Below are 25,653 nucleotides of genomic sequence, written 5' to 3' on the forward strand. Positions count from 1 at the left end.
ACAGTGGCGTTACAAGCTCACTAGAGCAGGATTTTCAGTTTTGTTCACTGATGTATGTAAGCGCGGGTACATAGAAGGTGCTCTGTGTATTTAGTTGCTTCTAGTAACAAAGAGAAGTGTTCTTCTTAAGGATAAGGACATAAACTTACCATTTGGCTTTTCAGGAAAGTGATCTCATTGTGCTAATATAATAACTCATTTTTTCATGAAAGAGTAGGAATCAAACTTATTTTGGGGACTTGTTTTAAATTTAATTCCTGTTGAATATTCATATTTCAGAAGTAAAAGACACAGAGACCTCCTAACTCTCATCCCCATCTCCTTGCTATCTCTACAGGTAGCTATTGCACTGATTTCTCATGTATTCCAGTGATTTTCACTTCTTTCTCCTTCCCTTTTTAAAATGCAGAATATAGAACATAGAAGATAACCTTGCATATTTGCAGTCTAGTTATTTTTTTTCATACAAATTCAAGGTGCTTCCCCATTCATTTTACAGTTGCATGGAATCCATTTCTATGGATGTGCTTAGGTGACTTTAGTTTCTTCTTGAGTTGTTTTCTGTGTTTCACTTTACATATAATCTTGCTGTATCACTGTGACTCTGTGAGTATGTGGTTTTATCTGCAGGAGGTAGTTGTAGAGGAGAGATTTGCTGGATCAAACAATAATTGTATTCCTTAGTACCCCCAGAAGTGGGAAGCACCTGTTTTTTGGGGGACCACTTGAAAGACAAGTATCTCTCGGATCATTCCCCCAAGTCCCCTGATGCTGTGTCCTCAAGTCCTTTAAGCACTGTGATGACCCCAGCGTCATCAAGGGACAGGTAGTTATGACTCGCATTTTCTTTAAGATGATGAGGAAATTTGCAATATACTTGAGAAAAATTATGTAGGTGGCAAAAGAACATTTAAGTTATAACCCTGAAAAGACTATTTTTCACTATCTTGGCCTCTGACTCTAGATAGATTCTTTCTATGAAGAGTTGAGATTTTTTTTCTTTTTCTTTTTTTTTTTTTTGTGGTTCTGGGGATCAAACCTGTGAAGATGTACTTTTTTCTTTTTTTTGATAACTGAGCTCTTGACCAAATTATGAGTTATTTGAATTGTTGTAAATGATACTAATTTTATTAGCTATATATATTTCATGGCAGCTAAAATGTTAACACCTGCGGTTTTAGACTTGTCTGTCACTAATAACCCACCATATTTCCCTCTTTTTGCCTTCCAGCATTCAGCATTCTATAGTCTGCTTCATCCATGGAGAATCTCTACTGCTTTGCCCCAGTGTGCTCATGTGAGTGCCTGTAAACTACAAGCTCCAGGTTGGAAAAGCTTCTAGATGGATCCTTTCCAAATTTGCTGTCTTTTCTATAAACTCTGTGCCTCAAAAACCATTTCTAAGTGGTAAGGATATACACTTATTTTTTTCCTTGTGAAGAATAATGATCTATTGTTGGGTACAGGTGGCCCATGCCTGTAATCCTAGCTATTTAGGAGGTGGCAATTGGGAGGATCTCAATGTGGTTTCAGGCCAACCTGGGCAAATAGTTTTGTAGGCCTCATCTCAATCAATAGCTGGGAACAGTGGTATGTGTCATAACACTCTAGGTGAGAGGCTGAGATCAGGAGGAACAGGGTTCTCGGCCAGCCCAGGGGGCAAAAAGTTTATGAAACTCTGTCTCCAAGGAAAAATGTTGGTCGTGGTGGTGTGTACCTATCATTCCAGTGATTGCAGGAAGCACAAAACAAGATTGCTGTCCAGATTAGCCTGGGCAAAGAGACCCTATCTCCAGAATAACCAGAACAAAAAGGGCTGGAGGTGTGGCTCAAGTGGTATGGCGCCTGCCTAGAAGATGAGAAGCCCTAAGTTCAAACCCTAGTGCCACCAAAAAAAAAAAAAAGTATAATAAATTAAGAAAATGCTGTTTGCATTGCTTTCCCCCTTTTCTAGTCCCTCTCTTTTACATAAAATTACACTTGTACTTTTTTTCTTTTTGCTAATTAAAAAAAAAAAAATCACATGCTGGGTGCCAGTGGCTCACACCTGTAATCCTAGCTGCTTGGGAAGCAGAGATCAGGAGGATCGTGGTTTGAAGCCAGCCTGGGCAAATAGTTTGTGAGACCCTATCTTGAAAATACCCAAAACAAAAAAGGGCTGGCGGAGTGGCTTAAGTAGTAGAGTGCCTGCCTAGCAAGTGCAAAGCTCTGAGTTTAAACCCTAGTACCTCAAAAAAAAAAAAAAAAAAAAATCACATCTAAGGCTGGGGCATATTTGCAGTGTTAGAACACCTGCCTAGCAAGCATAAGGCACTGAATTCAGTACTGCCAGAAAAAAATCACATCTAAAAGTGTTACAAATGTTGGGATTTTGGAGACTTCAAAACATCCTTTATCGATTACTTTCTGTGTATAATGTGTAATACTTATAAAGAATAAACTTAAAAATGTGTTTTGCTAGTCACATTTTTACTGCTGTGACAAAATACATGAGAAAGTCAACTTATTTTGACTCATGGTTTCAGTCCATGGTCAGTTGGCTCTGTTGCTTTTAGGCCTGTGGCAAGGCAGAAATGTCATGGTGGAAAGTCATAACAGAGGAAAGCTCCTTATCTCATTATCTCATGGCAGCCAGGAAGCAGAGAAGGAGAGAGACAGAGTCCACAGTGGCGGGCTTCTACCTTCTCTTCTGTTTCCTATGGGTCCCCAGCCTACTGGATAGTACTGCCCACATTCAGGGCACATGTTCTCCCCTCGCCCCCACTGTTCCTGTCCTACATGGAAATGCCCTCACAGACACACCCAGAAATGTGCTTTACTGAACTCCTAGCTGTTTCTCAATCCAGTCAGTTGATTAACCATCACACAGATGAGCAACTTTCTGTAATTTATATGCTGTCTTATAGTAAGGCTGAGGAAGTTTATCCTGTTAGTGTCTTTTCTTGTCTAAAGGCATTTTGAGCCTATTGAGTCAAGAACATCCTCTTAAATCCTGGTGCTCCCAAATTATATGCATATTTATGAAGATAAAAGAGGTGTGCAATGCCATCTATTTATTGCATACACTGTGGGTGCCTTTCCACATTGTAATATATTTTTTGGGAGCATAGGTGCCAAGAAGTTTTCTGATGTTTACTCAGAACACGTCTTTTGGCAGAGGAGGAAGACTGAGCAGAACGACTTACTAAATGTCTGCCATTTATGAATGCAAATGCATAGTGGTATTTAGCACTGTAAAGAAGTTAGCCACCAGATGGGTGTTAAACAAGGGAGAAAGCCAGGTAGGTAGAATGGAGAGCCCTGTGGTACAGTTTCATACACTTAATGCTTTATGACTTTAATGAACAAGTTAATAGGGTTATGTTGTTTTTTTTTTTTCTTTTGAGGATGTGTTTTCTTTCCTAATAGGGATACTTTGGTCTATTTTTGTTAAATTATGGAACAAGAATAAGGTCCCTGCTGTTAGAACATTTTTCACTTAACCCTTCTGTTTTGAAATTGATGTCTTTCTTTTGTTCCTTTCTTTCTATACTCTTACCCTTCTCTTTTACTGACCTCTAGCCTTTTCTCTGTCTGCTCTTAAATTATACTGTATTAGTGGTTCTCATTCTTCCTTTGCCTACCTTATTTAGTAATTTCCCAGGGTCCTAACATCTTAGATCAGTGGTTCCAATACTGGGACCCTTTTAAAAAAAGAAAATACAGATACCTTCTTTTTTTTCAGTACTGTGGCTTGAACTCAGGCCTACACCTTGAGCCACTCCAACAGCCCTTTTTCTCTGATGGGTGTTTTCGAGATAGGGTCTTGTGAACTGTTTGCCCAGGCTGGCTTCCAACCGTGATCCTCCTGATCTCTGCTTCCTGAGTAGCTAGGATTACAGGAGTGAGCCACTGGTGCTTGGCCACAGATACCTTCTGAAAGAAGTTTAGGAAAGGGTGTGATTGTATCGCATTAGCTGAAGCCAGTTAGTAAGCTAGCATTACTTCCTGCAGACTGCAACCCCAAAGTCCTATGTACTCACCAGTCCTTATCACTTTCTGCCCTCGACCTCATCATTACTTGGAACAGTTTTATTCCTAAACTCTTGAAAAAGAAGGTCTTCTTTTTACCTCAGGAAGTTTTTGAGGATTTTTTTTTGCCTTATTTATTAATTGTAGACACGGACTCCAGGTTCATCATGTTCTTTTCCCCGCCAGTACCTGGTCTCAGCAGCGTCTAGACAGAACCTTAATTTCTTTATTTGGGTAAAGGAAAGGCTACAATCTGGGGCCCAGGGGTTCTTGTTGCTAATGTTTTTCATGAGTACCTCATGAGTTCATGTGGGTACTTCAGTTTCAGCTTCTTTTCTTTATATCTATACCTTTCTCTGGCTGAGAATCTGGTTCTTCATGACAGGAGGGATAATATAGTTACAATGTTAAATAATTTCTCATTCATGGTATCCTCATTTTACATATAACAGTCTCAGAGTAGCAAAATCAACAAAAGTTGTCCTGTCTGGCTCTTTTTGTATCTATGAGATTCTCCCCTCTTGTATGAAAGGACAATTTTTTTTTTCATTGAGGTACAGTATTCCATTGTGTAAGATACCCTTTATTTATCTATTCGCTAGATGGATACAGAGTTGCTTTCATTTTGGGACCTGTTATGAATCAAGTTGCTACAAATACTCTTGTATATATCTTTTGGTAGATATAATGAACATTTTTCTCCTCCTTGGGTATATATATATATATATACAGGAGTGGCATTTGCAAATCTTTTGTGGGCTTAGCACACACTCCCCTAGGAATATTTGGTCAAAGTAATTGTGTATTGGTTATCTATTGCTGTATAACAAAATAACCTCAAAATTTAGTGGCTTAACACTGTGAACATTATTGTCTCACTGTTGTGTTGAGTGTTTCTCTGGATACAGTTTGAGTGCTTCTAGCCATAGTCTCATAAAGCTGCAATCATGGCATCTTTGGGGCTGCATTCATCCCCAGGCTCAATTTGAGAGAGTGACAAAGGAGGGTGCTTTTGATTTGAGGGAGATTTCCTGATCACTTATGTGAGTTTTGGCAGGTTTCAGGTTCTTGATGGCTCTTGACTGCAATTCCTTGGTCCTCTCCACAGGGCTGCTAATAGGTCTCTGGTTACTAATTCAGAGCAAGGGAAGCATAGTCTTTTAGTAATCTGTACTTAGAGAGACCACCATCACATCTGCTGCATTCTTTGTAGTAAAATGTACATACTGCAGAATTTACCATTTTAATCATTTTTAAGTGTATACTTGAGTGGCAGGTTGCACAGTCATCACCTTATCCGTTCCCAGTAACACCCCGCTCCCTATTCCCCAGCTCCTGGCAACCACCATTCTACTTTCTGTTTCTGTGAATCTGTCTCACAAGTAGAATCAGGCAGTTACGGTATTTGTCCTTTGTCGCTGCCTTATTTCGCTCTGCATAATGTCTTCAAGGTCCTCTATGTTGTAGCATGTGTCAGAATTTCATTCCTTTTTAAGGCTGAGGGATTCTATTAGCATAGATATCACATTTCTTTTATCCATTGTTAGAAATTTGAGTTGCTTCCACCTTTTGGCTATTGTGAATAGGGCTGCTGTGAACACTGGCATTCTGCTGATTCTATTTTTATAATAAAGTCTCTAAATCTAGTCCAGGTGAAAGGGGGGGTGATTACGTAAGGGTGAGAGTACCAGGAGGCAGAGATCATTGGGGCCCTCCCAGACATACTGCACTATTTGTCAACATATGTGAGTCTTAATAATTGTTCTCTGTGTAGCTGAGCCAAAAACTGGGTATACTTTTAAGTTTATTTATTTAAATTTTGATAATGTACTTTTAAGTTCATTTATTTTATTTTTGGTATTTAATAAGCATTTGCAGGAAGTAACTTAGTTATATAATCATGTATAGTAGTTGCGTGGTTTCGAAGTCAAATCCACAAAACAAGGTATATTTAGAGAAGTCTAGCTTCTACCTCTATTTTCTTCCTCTCCTTTTAATTATGTTCTGAAAACTTTGTAACAAAAACTATTTTTTTTAAATATAAGCAGACAACATATTCTTATCACTCCTTTTTTTCATGTAGGTTGTCAAATACTATATGGCTTGCTTTCTTCACTTGATATATACTGTTTTATCACTCATCTCTTTTTACAGCCCCATAATTTCTCATTGGGTGAATGTGCCATAGTTTATTTCACCAGTTCCCAGTTGATAGGGATTTTGGCTTCTAATCTTTTACTAGTATAGATAATACTGCAGTGAATAGATATCTTTTCATATTTTGCTATTTTGTAGATTTAGAATAGATTCTTTTTCTTTCTTTTCTTTTTTTTAGTAGAACTGGAGTTTTGAACTCAGGGCCTTTCATTTGCTAGGCAAGTGCTCTACCACTTAAGTCATACTCTCAATCCTTTTTTTTTTTTGCTTTATTTTCATATGGTCTTGTGCGTTTTGTTAGGCTGGACTTGGGCTGCAATTCTCCTACTCACACCTCTGTGTAGCTGGGTGTTCACCATCATACCTGACTTACTTGATGAAATGGAGTCCTGCTAACTTTTTGTCTGGGCTTGCCTTGAACTGTGATCTTCCTGATCTCAACCTCCCACATAGCTGGGATGACAAGGGTATACCACCACACTTGACCTATTGATTGAGATTGGGGGTGTCTCCCTTTTTGCCCTCCCGATTAATCTCCACCTCTCAAGTAGATAGGATTACAGGCATGAGCCACCATGTCAGCCTTGGAACAGATTCTTAGAAGTAGATTCAGAGTCAAAGGCTAAATGAGTTTGCAGTTTTAATAGGTATTGCTAGATTCATTCTAAGAATTGTACCTCTTTGTGTTCTCATCAGTTTAGCATGAGTGCCTACTTGTCTATACAAAATGTTGTCAACAAAATATGTTGTCAAACTTTTGGGATTTTTGCCAAAGGAATCTGATTGTAATGTTAATTTCCATCTATCGTTATGAGGGAGATTGGGTGGCTTTTCTTGGTGAAGAGGTATTTGTATTTCTTTTTCTGTTACTGTCCATTTCTTTAGCCTTCTTTCTCTAGGTTTGTTGTTTTCTCTTTTACAAACTCTTCATGTATTAGGAATATCCACTTTTTATCTATTTTTTTGTCTGACAACTAGTAGAAGTATTCTCCAATCTTCTTTCTGCTTACTTCATTTTTTTTCCTCTTTTTCCATTAATGATACATTAATTTTTCTGGCCAGAGGCCCAACTCCAGGGGTTTCAACATGTCAGGTCAGACTGTTCACCCTAGTAACTCCAGATAAGGCAAGTAGTGGTGAATGAGGTTTACTATGCAGCACAGGTGCCCTGCAGGAAGAGGCAGAGTACACATTTCAGCCCATCTTTGGGGTGGAGACATGAGCTTTGGGTTTCAATAGAGGAAGAACTGGGGCAAGGGGCAAAATGTAAGCATAATTAAGCAGTCTCAGGCAAAGTGCGGCCTGAGTGATCATTATTACCTCAGTTCTGGTTCTTCGAGGGGTTCTGGGGAGAAGTTGGGGAGAGCAGTCTCCTTCCCATGAGGTGATTGCTCCTGCTCCAGGTGCAGTGTCTTCATTATAGATAATTGTCCTCATGTGTGTGTGTGTGTGTGTGTGTGTGTGTGTGTGATCTGTCCTGTGAGGCTCTGATGTTTCTTAGGTGTAGTTTTAGCCTCTTGTCAGAGAGATATTGTCCATCAGTCCTGTCCTTCCTGAAACCCTAAGTAATTGCATGAGAGAGACTCTAGAGCAAAGGAGACAGTTGTAAAATGGAGGCAGGGATTCCAAAATTTTCTCCTACTTTTGGCCCAGGTGAGGAGACAGTGATTTTTAGCAAAAGTAGTTTCTAATAAGCATCCATTAGAATTCCATATTTGATGACTCTGCTTACACAGCTCACATCTATTAGATTTTCTTCAGACATGCCCTGGGTAGAATGTGACTTTATCCATATGACTCTTCAGTGTTCCTCTTTTGTCAGGTAGTGGCATGACCATTTTCCTAGTTGAGAAATTGAAGTGACCTTTTGTGGCTTTATTTATTAATGCAACCAGTATTTGTTGAATGCCTACCAGTGGCGTTCAAGTACTGGGCTGGGTTCTAGGTAACAAAGTCATTTTCCTAGCTCTCAGGGAAGTAATGGGGATGTTTGTGTTAAACAAACACAGGTCTAAATTTGTGCTTAAATATTTTAAGAGAGAATTTAAGGATTGGGAGTCATTACTAGATTGGAGAGGTTTATTGACTCTTTGAGTAAATGAAATTTAAACTGAGATTTGAAGGATGGTGAAAAAAAAAAAAAAAACCAGTGTGCAGTTTTCAGTCATAAGAACCAGTGTGGGAGTATACTGGTGCAGGAGAGTAGACCTTCCAGGAGCTGAAAAGATCTGTTGGTTTGTATGGAGTAATAGAGAGGTATGCTATGCCATCTGACTTGCTTTGTAAATAGATTCTTCGTTTAGCAGGCTATGTCAGGAGTCCCAGGCTAGCCTGGGCTACACAGTGAGACCCTGTCTGAAGGGTTTGGGGAGGAGTCACTCCAGCCAAGGGAGGAGGTACTGGCAGGAGCTGTTTAGTGGGCTGTGGTGGCAACTGTGAAAGGTGATGGTACCTGTTCAGTTGTAAAATTCTTGCACTTCTACCTCAGATCTTGGCTCATTCCCTTGTATTTTTATAGCCACTGTCCTATGTCATAAGGATATCCCTGGACTGTGCATATTTTAATAAATTGGTCTCACTATGTTTAAGTCCCTCTTCCTCATCCAGTCTGCTTCCAAAGATAACTTGGAAATCACAGATCTATTCATGACTTTCTTTCTCAAAAATTCACTGGGGAAGAATGAGATCCCTCCTGGACATGATGACTTTGCCATCTTTTTGTTTTTTTAGGCTTCCAGCCTACTCTTCTGTGACTACTTTCCTTTAGGCAACCAAGACTCATAGTTATCTACCTCTTCCTTAGCTCGTCCTCAGACTCCTGTCTTCCGTCGTGACATCTCTGTCTCCAAAACCCTATAACCTCCTTTGTTTTCCTTAACTTCCTGAAGGCTCAATCCTGACCATTCCTCTAATCCTTCTTAGACTCCTTCAGTCAGATTGACTTTTTTTTTTAAACCCATGCAACATATTTCATTGGTTGATATGTCAATTCTAATATTCATCATAGTCTTTGTGATATTGGAAATATTTATAGATTTATTTGGAATACAAAGAATTGTCTTTTTCATTTCAGAACGGATTGGAACACAAAAGATTTGTTGACTTGTATGAGATTAGGGCGATCACTCTAGAAATATATAAAAGAGGCAAGTCTTGAGTACAGTTCTACAGATATCTATACTAGAACCTTCAGGGAGTGACCTCATTCAGATAAAGAAAAAACTTATCTGCCTTTTGAAGCAGTCTTTATAATTTAGTGCAGATCAAATAATACTTAGATTCTCTACATTGGTTTGACAAAAATATGTTCCCATAGCAGTATTAGAGTTCTTATGACAAAGTAACAGTATATTTAAGAGCATTAAATACTTGATTTCCATGATGGCAAAGAATAGCCAATAAATTCATGAACTAAATGTACCTCTGCTTTTATCTTGTGGTGTAATTGTCCACCCTGCTAACTTCTTAGCGATGTTTCAAGGTTAAATGTCATAGTCCATATATTGACAAAGATTAGTATGTGATTCTAACACTTGATTTTAGTTGTACATTGGGGCCAGCCAGCATATTTCTGTTGTGAAGAGAAGGCTATTGTTTACTGCCTATAGTTTGCAAGTGATTTTATGTGCTCATCTTTTTTCTGTGGTCCTGGGGATGGAAGCCAGAGCCTCAAGCACCTTAGGCAAGTGCTGTACCATTAACTGCATCTCTTGTCCATGAACTCTCACTCTCACTCTCTTTCTCTCTCTTTCTCTCTCTCTCTCTCTCTCTCTGTCTTACTCACACACACACACACACAACACCCTTATAGGTTTTCCTCTGTTTTCTTCTTGTTCCATTCTTCTTTCTTTAACACCTTCTCTTTCTTTCTTGCTTCCTATAAACGAAGTTAAGTCACTGTCTAAATTATTAGATTTTGGTTCCATACTGGATGAAATTCACTTTTGTTATCTGAATTGTATAGAGACTAAACCATTTAAACCTATTTTTTAAAAAGTGAATTTTCTAAAGTCACATTTCGAATTTTTAATGTTTCAGCAATATTAACTAATAAAAAGTATTTTGATTATATTATTTTCAGTTAAAATATCTTAATGGAAATTTAAAGTGAGCTTGCTTAAGATTAAATTAGGACATTGAGGCTTATGTTCTACAATTTGATTTTAAGTTTAAAAAATTATTTTGAAACATTAAGTACTCTTTAGGTAAGAATCAAATTATCAATTGGTCCTGTGGTATTCAATCACAATCCGTTTAGATTTAGGGTGATGAAAGTTTTTTAGTTTTAAAATGGAAATTCTATGAAGCCAAAAATATTCCATGGAGCTCATGGTTTGACAGGTTTATGAAAGGCTTAAAAGATAAAGTTGTCATGAGTGAAATACTGCATTCTGCATGGGATTATGTAACTGGTAGTGATGGGGAAGAAACCCGATGAGGTGGGAGAAATGACTCAATTCCTTAAGTTGCCCTCTCCAAATCTTATTTCCAATGCTATTTTAAGTCCTACATGAGAGTTAGAGCTTCAAGTATAATCATGGCGTTAATTCAGAAGCCTGGGATCTTAAAAGATAAGCTTTTGTTTTTTTGTAATAACCACATTGATACCATTTGGGAACTTTATACCACACTCTTGTTCCAGGGAAGATCTGGAGAGAGGGTCACAGCACTGAGTGAGTCACACTCCATCTCACATTCCCTGGGTCATAGGCTGTCCTGTTGGTTTTTTGTATACCTCGCTGTTCAGAGCAGGACTTCATGTACAGTTGGGTTGTGCTCATTTATTATTCTGTACCTGGCATTAGGTTTCTAGAAAGCTTTAAAAGAATTGTTTTTGCCCTTTTGATTTATTCTCATAAATCTTCCAGTTAACATTTCTGTCTAGCATTAATATGATTTAAATGCATATCAAAAATCTTAATGAGAAGAGGCACCTAACCTGAATTGAGATGTTGGTCCAGAGACAATATACACAAGGTTATTCATATGACCCTGAACTCCACTACACTGAGCCAGGGACCAAATATTCTCTCAAACTAGAGCACGAAGAAAGCAAAGAGGGCCCATATGGACTAAGGAGAAAAGGGATGATTTGAGTGGAGGGAGTTTTCATTTTGAACCACAGGTATGTATTTTGTCAGGTCCACCATGGAACCTTGCAGCTGATTTAATTAGCACAGTGTTTAAACTGTTCATCTTCATCTTTGGGAAGCATGTTTTAGTTTGAAGATTATTTTTAAGAATCTTCCCTAAATTGGGATTGTTACTTTCCTTTGTGATGTTGTTTATTGGATTTTTAATAGATACTAACAGAAAAGGATTGGATTTAGTTTAAAGTATAAAATAAGAAATCTCTGATTTGTTGGTCGTACTATGATTTCTCTTCCCCCTGTTTTTACTTTAATACGGTAAATTTATTGTTTTCATGAAATATTTAAAATAAATTATGTGTTATGTTCTTTTTTGAGAGATCTCTAGCTTTTGTTCTGAGAATCAACCTAAGGATATATTAAAATCACAGTTGCATTTTGAATACTTAATCTCCTATAGCTCCATATAATGGCTTATTCTTTTGAAATATAAAAGAATCCAGATGTGCAGTATTTCTCAGTTCATTTACTTGTTTTGTAAGTTTACACATCTGTAAAGTTGAACATTTACAGAACTTGTGGATTTGTTAGAGTTAAAATGAACTACCTAACCTGAGTGGTCCCACCCAGTAGATCTTCAATAATTAGTGGTTGTTTTATTGTTATGAATGGGTACTTCATTAATTTGGATTTTTAGGGCACCATTTTTGAGGGTGCAGTGAATCAATTGTGCAATTTTCTTAAACTGAATTAACTACTATAAAGAATAAAGCCTATTTGTGGGTTGGGGTGACTTAGTGGAATGCTTTCAGAGTTCCTGGATGTGTGCTAGGATGGGAAGGATTACTTTGTGGCCTGTTCTATATGGTCATCCGTAGTGACCACACTGATTTGGAATGTTGTTTTGTTACTAACTTTGAAATGTGTTATTTTCTATACTGAGAATGTTGATCTGAATAAATTGCTATTATCCTTTACAAATTTCTAGAGAGAGGGAGCTGTCAATCACTGTAAATCTTACCCAGCACAGTACTTTCTTTCATAAGCATGGGGAGGATGCAAGAGCAAGATAGCCCATTCTGGGGTAGAGCCAGGAGCTGTTGTGTACAGGGTACAGGGTAGTGCAGAAGCCTGGGCAGTCACACTAGGAGTTATGGCGCGGAGGCCACAGTGAAACAGTCTTGTTTATTGAGCCTAAACCTGTTACTTAAATGGCTTTTTTTTTGGTAGCACTGGGGCTTGACCACATGGCCTTGTACTTACTAACCAGATACTCTACCTATTGAGCCATGCTGCTAGCCCTTAAATGGCTTTTTAAGAATCAGCTCATCTCTTCAGGGAGGCAAGAAGCCATGTGTGTCACTGTAGCTTATCCTCCAGGTAGTCTTCTGTTGAGGGAGGCTCTGAGCACTACTTCTCCTGTGAAGTCTTTCATGTCCTCTCCCTCACCCAGCCTGATCACTGTCTCCTTTATAACTGACTGTGACCTAAACAAATTTAGTACCTTTTCTCAAACACATGGTTACACGTGTCTCTCTTCCAAAACTGGTCTGTAGACTCCTTGATGGTACAGGTGTGCCTAAGTGCCATTTATTGCAGGTGCGGAAGGTCGCATTGACCTTCAGTGAAGTTTAAGCCCATGTCTCCCTTCCCGTGGCTTTTGGAAGACCCTCAACACTGATCTGTTCACTGGTACCTTTTGACTTCAGTAATTCTTTAGTGCAAAACCTCTAGAGAGACTTTCCCAGCTCAGCCCCCTTCATTCTCACTCATCTGTCTTCTCCACCATTCCCACCCAGAGTTGTCATTCTTCTCGGACAGTGCAGTCTCTTTTTCTTTTATTTCTTTAAGTACTTCTTCATGAAGTGTTTAAAAAGTATGTTCCATTTTAGTTAGTAGTAACTGACATTTAGAAATTGAAGGAGAGGGTCAGAAATGCAAACTAGAACTGAAACTTTAGAATTTCACCTATTAAAATATATTATTTTTTGAAGCACAAAAAATATACTGGTAAACATTGTCCTCATTTAAAAATCAGAAATTATATTAATTTTGGCAAAACTGTAGATTTTTCCCAAACAATTTAATTAAAAGCCTCAAAGTAATGGGAGTTGTAGGTAGAGTTTATGGAAAGAAAGTTGTATTACAGTTTCAGGTTGTTGTGAGAAATCTATCTTTTGGATTGCTCAAGTGGTAGAGCACACCTCCCTAGCAAACCCAAGGGCCTGAGTTCAAACCTCAGTATAGACTGCTCCCCCCCAAAGCATATCTTTTATTGTACCATGTTTTTACAGTGTTGTGTAAAAATATATGGGTCAACCTTAATGTCCTCATCATAAAGGGTTTTATTGTGTTTTTAAAACCAAGAGTCTTTAAGGAGACTTCTTTTTAAACTCTCCCCTATTTCAGTTAAGCCATGGTGTTTTATTGAATGTTAATGTTTTAGAAAGAACTCTGATATCATTGGATCTTTTATTTTAAAGAAAATTATTCCTATTAATATAAAGAGCAGAGGAGAGACCATTTAAGCTAAGAACTGGGGACTGAAGGGTACTGCAGACCATGTTGAACTGTGAAGGGTTTCTGTTGCCTGCTCCCCTTACTGTTATTTTTCCTTTGTACTTGGCCTACTGTTTGCTTATTTCTTGTTCTCTAATAATAGTATCATTAGGCAGGGGAAAAAAAAAGTAGCCTTAAAACTAAAAGCTACTTATTTGAGTGTTAGAATAATGTTACAGTGAATTGTTTTCATTCCTTTTATGAAGAAAGTAACAAGAATGGCATTTGTTCTGTGACATTCAAATACAAATACACATACATACATGCTTATATGTACAATATATACATTTTTAATGCTTGCTTGTAAATTCACAAATAATATGTAATAGCTTTGGGTTTTTTTTCACCTAGTAATGTGTGGAAAACTTAAATGTAAGTGACTGAGATCTTTCATTTATGCTTAGTTTGCATATTGTCAATGGAATTCATACTCATTTTTTAGTGTTTTATTATATATAGGAAATCCACCTTGCTAGTCTCTGTGGGAGATGTAATGATGCATGTACCTCTAGGGGAGCACGGGCTCAGAACCACCCCTTAGAGCCACAGGCTTTTAGAATAGGAGGAAGCATTGGAGATTATTCTTTTAGGAGTATGTTAAGGACCAGTTCTCTGATTGCTATCCACTTCAGTGTCTCCACTGTCCACTAAGTAGGAGGAGACTCAAGCCACTTTTTTTAGTTCAGAGATTTACAAATGTGAAGATAAGAAATTGTTTTAGTGGTAAATGTCTAGAATATCATATTTTCCCCTTTAAGTAGTTTAGCAATTATCAAAGTGTGCTTTTATTTTGTTTCAAATATCACGGCTTATATATGTGCACTGGCTTGTTATATAAAATATAAATACATTTTTTGGGGAGAAGCAGCACTGGGGTTTGAATTGAGGGCCTTACGCTTGCTAGGTAGGTGCTCTTACTGCTTGAGCCACTCCACCAACCCTGTAAATGCATTTTTAATGTAATTTAAAAAATTGTGGTGAGAACAGTTTGGAAAACATGACTCCAGTTCTTCCCCTCCACATTTGCTTTAAACCTGGGGAACAGGCATTGTTCCCTTTGTCCCTAGAAATGCCACTTCTCTCTTGCCATTAGGCCTGACTCCAAGGTAAAATGTTTCCTACACAGAAATCAGGTGATATTTTCCCACAATATATCCTAATAAAAGATGTGCAGTGAGGTAGTTTTTCTGTTTTTTTTAAATTGTGCTAATCTTGCTTGCACCCCTCTGGGTACAAGTAAACCACTTTTGTGGTTCTAGCTGTTAATCTGTAAGTATTGTTGATGATATGCCTAACTTGGTACCAAGATGTGATTTAGGCACCAAGAGAATTTGGATTATTTAATGCTGCTGCATAATAAAACCACTTATCAAATATTCATGTGGGCATATACAGAGGCATAATTGTATTCTTGCAAGGCACAATATAAATACTAATATTGTCTTGGAGTCAGCATGGTATGCTGAAGCCATGGTTTGAAAAAATGCATTGTAGTATGTTTTTATCTGTGGGAATTACTGGCAAGTATATTGAAAGATTCTAAGTACTGTAGCTGTTTATTTCACTTTTGATTTTGTTTTAAATAGTTTTGGTCTTTTTTAATCACTGAATTTATTTTTCTTGTAAGATATATGGTAGGAGCTAAGCCATAATTGTTTTATAGAAGCCATTTTAATAATTTATATCTACTTTAAAAGATAGATTTAAGAAACACTTTCTTCCCACTATGCTAGTTTAACAAATATTTAGATGGGAGAAGAGTAGAATGGATGTTCATCTGCCCATTCCCCAGCTAAAACATTTACAAGCTTTGTATCCCTGTACCCATTTCCTCTGTCATAGCATTTCATCAATAAATACTTCCCTCCTGTTTGTAGACACATGAAATAGAGTATTAAGGACCTTTTTGAAGACTGTATTGAACTTTTGAACAGTAAAATGGTATAGGGGCTGTTAGATATAAAGGAGAAATGAGATCCTTTAGATTAAATAAGTGGAGGGGAAAGAGAACCCCGAAAAGCAGTTGTGCTAAAAACAAGACAACAGTTACAGTGAAAAGCCAATTAATAGCTTTTAAAATACCCCTGAGAAACAGGGGAAATCAGCGTTTTTGGACAGCCACTCTGTGTCTGCAATTCAGACAGATTAGTCCAGGGGGAAAGCCAAGTGCATCTCTTAACATTTGAGAGAGCAGTAATGTTTCAAGAAAGGTTTTGAGGGAAAAATCGAATCCATGTACAGAGACTACAATGAAGATATTCAATGCATAGTTCTTATGTAGAGTTGTGAAGAATTGAACCTAATGTTTAATACTAATAGAATAGTTAAATGAAGCTATCTTTATAAAGTGTTTTAACCCCTATAAATTGTATAGTATAATTCCAATTGTATAAAGTGTTTAATGTTCATTTTTGATGTAAGTAAAAGACCTGAACAAGACTGATGAAGATTTTAGTATGAATTAATAGTGGTAATCTCTAGGTATTAAAATTTTGACAAATTTTTATTTCTTCATTACTTCCTTAGGAAATTGCTGTAATTTTTTTTTTTTTTTGTCTATCAGTACATGCCATATACGTTAATAAACAATAACCTTTACCAAGTCTGCTTGGTATATGTGAAACACTTTTTTTTTTTGGGTGGGACAGGGGTTTGAACTCAGGACTTCATGATTGCAAAGCAGGTACTCTACCACTTGAGCTACACCTCCAGTTCATTTTGCTGTGGTTGTTTTGGAGATGGAGATCTCATGAACTATTTGCCTGGGCAAGCTAGCTTTGAACTGTGATTTTCTCAATCTCAGCCTCTCAAATAGCTAGGATTACAGGCATGAGTCACCAGTGTCTGTCCTGGTCTCTTGTTTTTGTTCTTTGACTTCAACTGCAATATTCTGTACTTAGAAATAACGGTACAGGGAGGGTCTTTGCAAGCAAATATGAATGTGCATTTCTGATTATCTTTCTAGAATTAGCTCTTATTGCATGTAAGTTCGTAAATATTTTAAAGGCTCACAAGTTGTGAGTTTGCAGGTGACAGTGCCATCTTTAAACTTAGAAAAATTGTTTTTGGGCAGTAAATCATCAATAGGAATTTGCCTTCAGTTTCTGTATAGAAGTCAGGCTTCCCTAAGCTTGCTGGAGATGGCAAATGGGACGAGAGGAAAGAAGACGAACTTTGGAGACTAAATCCTGGCCATTCACCTTCATTAGGAGCTTGAGCAACTACTGAAATCCTACCCCCACTCCCAGCCCTTTCTATTTTGAAATTTGGATCAGGCTGGAACCTTTTACAGCAAAATATTGTACAAAAAAACATATAAAATATGCCCATGAAACTTACATGAGTTTTCTCTGGTGTTTGATCTTACTGGACCTTTGGATCACAAGTAGGCAGAGTAATTTCCATTGTTTTATTTTCTAAAACTATAGATATAAAAAGAGACCCTGAAAAGTGTTTTAGATAATGATTTTTTTTGGGGGGGAGGAGCAATACTTTTTTTTATTTTGGCAGCCTTGGGGTTTGAACTCAGGGCCACATGCTTCCTAGGCAGGTGCTCTACCACTTGAGTCACTCTGCCAGCCCTGTTTTGCATTGGGTATTTTTGATATAGGGTCTCTAGAACTATTTGCTCAGGCTGACTTTGAACTGATTTCTGCCTCCTGAGTAGCTAGGATTACAGGTATTAGCTACTGGTGTATTTTGGAAGGAGAGATCTTTTTTTTTTTTTTCTGATTTGCTAAAGAATAACTTTAAAATGTGTAACCCTCCCACCCCCACTAGAATGTGAACATCCTTACAAGGCTAGGGATTTTTTTGTTTGTTTTATTTACTTTTGTTTCTGGTTCCTGGCAGATAGTTCTGTTCAACAAATATTTCTTGAATATATGATTTCTGTACATTTATGTGGGGTACAGTTGAAGTAATGGATTTTTAGAAGTTAGGTTCTAGAAGAACTTTTCAGATTCACAAGCTTGATGTCTTACCAGATTTCTTCTACATTTGCCCCAAAATTTTCTCTTGATGTTCAAGTCTAGATGGGTACGTGGAGTGGAGAGCATTTTATGTGATACATTTTTGGTTGGATTCCATTTTTTCTCTTTTGCCAACATAGATATACAATAGGAAAATAATGCTAAAAATACAGATCCATTCATCAGTGCATAAGAAAGTTTGTACTCTGTTGCTATTTTCATTTGCTTCAATAATGAAACCCTTTTAGAAAACTTCCTTTAAATTGTGAATGGAAAATTTGCTGATAAGCTTCCTTAGATCAAATACTATGACAATAGCTGCGCTTCTGGCTAAAAATGTAACATCAACAAAATGTTGACAGATTTACCTGTAGAGAACATTGCTTTATCAGCAAGAGATTTAGATTTTTTTGCAGTGAAACCCAATTATTCTAGCACAGCATCATTACACAGCATTTTTAGCAGGTCATGTAATATTATCTGTGATTATGTTAGTCAGCATTCTCTTTCCATGTTCTCTAAAATAGCTATTTGGAAGAAAGTTAAAAGGAATGATTGAGAGAAGGTTAAAATATAAATTCCACTTTAAGAAATTATAAGAACTGTAGCATTTCTAAAATGATTACAGACAAGTGAATTATTTAAAAGACTGAAGTGTAGTACAACTGTTAGTTTTAGGAATCATTAATTTTCTTTGGTAATTAAAGGGATGACCGTAAATTATTCATCTTAACTGTTCTTACCAGTTAGACTGAAAGGACATAACTGTTTACTGTCTGCATCGGATTATTTGCAAGTAGATTTTTTCATGTTTCACAAATTTTTCTGTGGATTAAAAATTACTACATTTTGTTTTCCATAATATTTAGTGTCACAGGTAAAAGCTGTGTGATCGTTTTAATTGTATTTGCTAACTGTTGCATCCTTACTCTCAAAGGCTGTCAGAGCATTACATCATTTTGGTTTTTTACATCATTTCATGAGGCCTTAGAAGATTACTAAATAATTTTAATAGAAGAGCAGGAATTGGCCTTCATAGATTTCAGGTCTTGCAATGTAGTTTCTTTAATTGAAATACAGTGAATTTCTAGGTACATATTCTGGTATTCAAGTGTAACATAAAACACATTTTGAAATTAAATTTAGAGTTTTGAGTTGAAATCTTCAAAGTAATTTATCTTCATCTTTTTTACTCAATGGAACAATCATTTCTTTAACATTTTATCAAAATGTTAGCATTCCAAACTGTCTTTGTTCTACAAACTCTGTAAGCAGAACTCCAATCCTTTATGGTCCAGAATTCTCATTAATTACACAATAATTAAGTTGTTCCTTTATGTTGGGCCCAAATCCATCTTGTGCTAGATACCTAACTTCTTTATTCTCATCTTCAAAGTATGAAGTACTCCAATCACACACAGTATTGAGAATACTGTAAAGCACATCACTGAGATTCATCTACTTTGTTTTTGCTTTATTTAATTCCAGTTTTTATTTCCTATTTTAATGTATATCAGAGACACACACATCAGATACCTTACTAATATTAAAATAAATGAGTTTCTGATACTTGTTTAATTATTCTAAAAATTCTCTTCACAAAGAAAATGAGGTTCATGTGTTAGCTGATCACCCATTCTACTTGCTGGACTATAGTGAAGCCTGCCTGTCCCTGGGGACCTCATTTGCCCTGATGGCCCCCAAGCACCAGCTGAGTTGCTGCTCTCATGGAAGCATCTAGATCATTACTTCTACTGCAGATGGAGAATCTTGCTCTTCAAACTTTCCATTATTTGACTGTTTACAATCTTTTCTTTGGTGTTGTCAGATACCAGCTGACCTCCTTGTTTATCTAACCTTTTTCTTTTTTTTAAGTAAAAAATCACAGCATTGATCATGTGTACAGCATGACTACATACACTTTACCTAACTTCTCTGCCCTTCACTGTCTCAGAAGTAGTATTATAAGTGGTGGAGTAAAAAGTAGTCTTCTTACAAGTGAAATGTTCTCTAAATCAGTCAAGTGAAATGAAGATGAATCCCATGTTAAATAATACTGTGTGGAGGCAAGATGAAAAAGTGATTGACATGCAAGAAAGCAGGGAAAAAAAAACCACTCCACCCCGCTCCCTGGAAACAGACAAAAACCTCTCCACACCCCAGTCCTGAAAAAAATGAAAACAATCTATGTAGAAAGCCAGAGAAGTATAAACCAAATACTTTCCAGTACAACCAAAAGGTATATTTATTTTATGAAAAGTGAAATGCTGGGAATAAGAAAGTTGGTTGTCTACTGAAGAGGTTTTGAAAACTTCTGCACAAATGCTGGGAATGCAGTACCATGACGGTGTAGTTACAAGCTGCATAAACACATAAAAAACATGGCTTTGGAACTTCCAATGTCTGAGTAGAAGATTGTGTAAGAGTATAGTAAAATGAAAGCCCTAACTGTGGTGGCACTAGTCACCTAGTTGGAAGCATTGCAGAGTTCTAAAACTACTTTGTACTCTAGTAGTGACTAGTTTTGTGACTTGTTCCAAAAGATAAGGTAAAACAGTTTAAATCTCATTAAATATTGCCCAGTGCATGACTGTACCTACAGGACATGACATGGTATTTGTCACATGAGCTTTATTTGCTTTGAGGGAGAAAAGATTCCATGAACCCAAGACAAGTAGGCATTCTAGAATTACAGCAGAAATATTGATAGGGCAGTGAAAAATTCCAGCAAGTCTGAGTGATACTGATTACGAACAGTTGCAACTGAGTTAGTGTTTTGTTCCTATTTACTAGATTTGGGGCCTTGAAGATTTGGCCTCAGTCATGATTTAGTTGCACATACCTCTGAGTAAATGGAATATTTATATATAATAGATTTATAACTTAACTAAAGGAATGTCAAATTGAGAGTTTTAAATACAAAGGTAACATTTCAGAGAAAGAGAGTTAAACCTTTTTGTTGTATTAGGTATTAAATTCATTAACTAATGACAGTACAAATACCAGTAAGAAACTGGTTATGATGTAAATTGAGGCTGATAATTTGTGTTTCAATGGCAGTTTTAAATCTGGCCTATGTAACTGTTGAAAAGCTAAAACCTTTAAGACTAGTCAAATCTAGAATGTGCACAACTACACATGAGTCCTTACAAATGGTACAAAGATAACTCCCTGTTGTTATTGATTTTATTTTTAGTAATCATCAAAATAATTGCACATACTTATAGTAGTTCTGTGATCTTTTAGTATAATTAGATTTTGAAAAACAAGCATCTCAAATGTTAACTGTATATGGGATAAATAATAGGCCTAGTAGATATAGGAACTGTTTTGAAAAATCTGTATTTTAACAAGTAAAATAGCACTGTATTAAATGTGTTACTGAATAAGGCATTATTGTATGAGTTTGTTCGTCAGTTTGTAGAAGTATTACTTGTCATTACAAAGAAAGGGAGTACAGGTCTAGGTATACAGCATTACTGGCAGAGTGCCTGCCTAGCTTGCACAGGGTACTGTGTTCAATTCCCAGCACTACCAAAAAAGAAAAAAAGAAAAAACTATAGATTAAAAGAGTTTTAAGGGACATGGTTACAATTGCTTATGGGTTTTCTTTGTAGATTTTGATTAAAATTGTTAAAAAGACACTCATGAGACACTGGGAAATTTGAATACTCATTGGTAGTTAAAGTGATAAAGAAATTATTAATATATTGTAGGTATTATAATGGGATTTGCTGATGTTGAAAACATAACTATTTAAGTATTTGTCTTAGGGAGGTATATACTGATTTATCTACAAGTGAAATGCTTGGATGTCTGGAATTTTCTTCAGAATATTCTGAAGTGATGGGCTATGAAGATATAAATGTAACATGAGTAGCCCTGGCTTAATTGTTGAAGCTGGGAATAATTGGGGAAGGGTGGTTCGTGATAGTATCCTGAATAATTTTACAGTAGTTTGAAATTTTCCATAATAAAAACAGAAAAAGTATAATGTGCCATCATTGGAAGAAGACAACCATAGCGCAGGCGTTTGTGACATGTAGTCAGAACTAAGGATGGATATGAGTAACACAGAAATGCATTTATTATAAACATACCTGACAAGCAAATGCTGTATTTTGTTTTTCTTCAGAGCTGAAGCCATTTATTTGAACCTTGGATGATTAACTTCTAAATGCTTAATTCTCAAAACTGCTCAAGAGTCACACAGTCAGGATTAGATGATCCAAGTTACCATCAAGAAATTACTGTCTCAAGTGACACGGTAAGATTATATTCTGAAGGCCAAATAGTGACTAAGGTCTAAAATGGTTTCTGAAGCTGTGTTTTAGCTTCCAGCTTCTGTTAGAGTTTCTTGGTTGCATGAGTATTCTACCAGGAGTTCTGTGTTAGTCAGGTTTCCATCACTACGATGAAATATCTGAGATAATTTATGAAGAGTAAAGGTTTATTTTGCTCCTAGTTTTGGAAGGCCCCGTCTGTGGACGATTAGCCTTATGGTTTTGAGCCTGTGGCAAGGCAACATGTGCAGGACGAAGCTACTGCTTGCCTTGTAGCCTGGAAGCAAAAGAGAATGGAGGAGGTATCCATGGTCCCTCAGTACCCATCCAAAGACACACCACCAATGGCTAGGCCCTTCCATTAGGCGCTACCCTTCAAAGGTTCTACCACCTGCCAATAGCACCAGGCTAACATGTGGGCCTTTGGGGAACATTCAAGATTGGAACCATAGCAGATTCAAAGTTGGAATAATCAAAGTGCTTAGAAATAGAAGCATATGAGCAAGGTTTTATGGCCTTTTCTCCTTAGGTTCAGCTAGTGGTGGATACAGATCTGTCACTGGGATGTCATGTTTTGCCTTTGCTCTGTGTCACAGGGTGGGTTGTCAGGAAGCTGATACTGAATGAGTATAGGTTCCAGGATGTTTATTGGGGATCAGCATCTATAAAGGGGAGAGGTGAGATAGGAGCGTACTGGGCAGAGGAGTTGAGCTGCAGTGCAGTCTCAACAAAGCTTTGGCCAACCCTGCAGGGAACATCACAGCTATGAAAGCTTATTTCCTTTCTTAATAGTAAGCGTCTTAAACCAGGGTGCCAGCAGCTGACACCTGTAATCCTAGCTACTTGGGAGGCTGAGATCAGGAGGATCTAGGTTCAAAGCCAGCGCGGGCGCAAATGATTAGTGCGACCCCATCTTCAAAATAGCCAGAGCAAAATGGACTGGAGGTGTAGCTCAAGTGGTAGAGCACCTGCATTACAGCGTGAAAACTTGAGTTCAAACCCCAGTCCCATCAAAAGAAGAAAAAAAAAAGGCTCGCAGGTAGCCAAGTGGCTTAAGTGGTAGAGAGCCTCTAGCAACCTTGAGGCCTTGCGTTCAAGCCCCAGTACTGCCAAAAAGAAAAAAAAAAATAGTAAGCTTCTTAGAGTTGGAGACATAGCTCAGTGCCTTTGTATTTTGCACGCTTCATTAGGGAAGCTGCCCAGCAAATATTTGTTGAGTGAAGGAAATCTGAGACAAAGCTCAGAAGTGTCTCTTCTGTGACACTGAATCCTTGCCTCCCTTTACCTCAGCCCTTTCTTTCCTTTCTGCAATTGAAGGTGCAATTTAGAACAATGAGGTTAACAGTGACACAACTGGTTGTCTTGTGTATCATGAACAAACGTGAAGTCAACCTCCCCTCTATAATTAGTGAGTACTCTACACCACTATGTCTCTGGGTGCCACAGATAAGACCTGCAAAGGGCCTCAGGCAAGCAACAAACCTGGGATATAAAGAACATCCATAGGAGAGAGACAGAGTGTGCAAAAGAGTACCCACAAACAGTGCTAACGTAGCAGATTAAGTCATACAGTTTATGGTTCTGATCAGTCATCTTTTCTGCTTGTGGGCAATAGACTGATTAGATATTAGCTTTGTTCCTTTTAGGTTGAAAGGTAAAAAGTCATTTTTTCCTATTAGATGTTGTCTTGAGACTTAAAGAAATTTAAGTCTTTTACTTGCTTCCCTATTTTTTTTACCTATGTGGAATTTGTGTTACTCCTTTAAATATTCTCTGAGACATAATGCTATATTAATGCTTTATTGTACAGGGCTTTCAAATAATATCTTTTAAATGAAGGAAATAAGGAGTAGTTGGCTTTATAAGTAATGCGAGAGAAGAATAGGATGAAAATCTAAGTAATTCAGAACTAGACATTTCCTTGTTTTTCTATTACGACCATTTTTTCTGTTAGCTATAAAGACCATTTTTGCTTCATCTTTAGAAATATTATGTAAATTTCTTTCTTCATGTTGCATATTAGAATAGCAAGATTGGACATTTGTGTTTCACTTAGTGAATCCAATCTTGAAATTATTGTTAAAATGTGTCTTTTTGAGGTCCTGAGTTCAAACCCCAGTACTGGGAAAAAGTGTGTGTCTTTTTAAGTTACAAATGTGATTATTCAGGGCATTTCTTCCATTTCTGTTTCCCTTGTTTCTTCATTTCCTTCTTGCTCAGTTAACACCCCCACCAGAGGGCAGGCAAAGGAAGGGAGAGAAGTAGACATTAACTTTAGTTCTCAAAGTCTTACAGGCATCCTTTCTCTGGGTTACATTAAGACAGTAGGAACAGCAACTTTTGCTATTTTAGAATATTTAGTAAAATGAATAATTGTTTTGGAAATGAATTATGATGTTGGTTACTACATTTACTAAATTAAAATTTTTTTTTTTATAATACTGGGGATTGAACCCAGGACTTGTGATTGCTTGGTAAGTGCTCTACCATTTGAACTATGCCCCAGTCCTCGATCCATCTGTGTTAAATTATCAGGTGTTTTTTGGTAATGACACGTCAGGATTTCTACCACTACGACTGATAATTATGATTAATTGTAATAAGGAATTTGTGTGTGTGTGTGTTTGTGTGTTTAAAAGTACACTGGAGTGTTCGTAATATGGTATAAAATTTTCAATGACTCCTTTTCATGTTTTGAAGAAATTGTTTCTGAGGTCTACCAGTGAATTTTCGAAATGATAAGAATTATCTTTTGAAACAAATTGCTGTTTCATGCTTTAGCTGCAAAGTTTATTTGAAAGAAAGACACACCTCAAACCAAAGTAAAATTTCTTTTTTTTTTCTTTTTTTTTTTTTTTTTGGGCAGCACTGGGGTTTGAACTGAGGGCTGCACGTTTGCTTGGCAAGCACTTTACCACTTGAGCCACTCCACCAGCCCTCAAACCAAAGTAAATTTGTCTTTACATTATTGCTGTGAATGTCTTCAAAGTTTAAATGTTAAGCTGAAATGTATGCTGAATATTTTATGGTCTCAATATTGCTGTTACCACCCATCGTACAAGTACATGTATATAGGAAGTGCAGTTTCACAGTCTAGAACTCTCTGGTTTGTTATCAGCATGAGCAGTAAATGTCCTAAAAATCAGCTGCCACACAGCTGGTGGCTGACCTGCTGGGCTGTAGCACCGCCTAAATCCCCATGACGTTTCTTTGCTCTTTGACACAAATAGTATACCTTACCTTCCCATCAAGGAAGTTAGTATAGACACTCTCCTGTGTGCTTGTGGTCTAGTAATGTAGAAGAACCTTAAAATGGAGTTTTTGAAGAGAGTTGTTCCTCCCATTCTTTCTGGAGACATGATTTCGGATTCTAGAGATAGGAGTCAGGACACTTTCCCCAAACTAGTCAGGATGAGGCGTTTTAGTGTACTTTCTTCTGAGAGGATGGTAGATGATCCAGACGGAAATAACTCGCGTGGAGGTCATTATGACAGATACCAACATCTACAGCTAGGTAAAGTAAACACACTTTACTTTCAATTCTTTCAAAGAGTATCTGGGAAAAAGCAAAGTTCTTGTATA

At 37.2% G+C, this 25,653-nt stretch overlaps 1 protein-coding gene across 13 annotated transcripts in view; it reads left to right on the plus strand.

Annotated features, from left to right (window-relative positions):
• Nucleotides 1-25,653, plus strand: part of Fryl (FRY like transcription coactivator) — a 222,240-nt gene that overhangs the window by 33,795 nt on the left and 162,792 nt on the right. For 10 of the 13 annotated variants that reach the window (XM_074042290.1, XM_074042288.1, XM_074042296.1 and 7 more), the window contains exons 2-3: nucleotides 1,232-1,407; nucleotides 21,924-22,055. The gene's annotated coding sequence lies outside the window, so the exon portion shown is untranslated. The remainder of the gene's footprint in view (nucleotides 1-1,231; nucleotides 1,408-21,923; nucleotides 22,056-25,653) is intronic. The other 3 variants (XM_074042292.1, XM_074042293.1, XM_074042294.1) reach the window with 3 other exon arrangements.

This window comes from Castor canadensis, chromosome 9 (genome assembly GCF_047511655.1).
Source record: "Castor canadensis chromosome 9, mCasCan1.hap1v2, whole genome shotgun sequence".
Classification (NCBI taxonomy): Eukaryota; Metazoa; Chordata; class Mammalia; order Rodentia; family Castoridae; genus Castor; species Castor canadensis.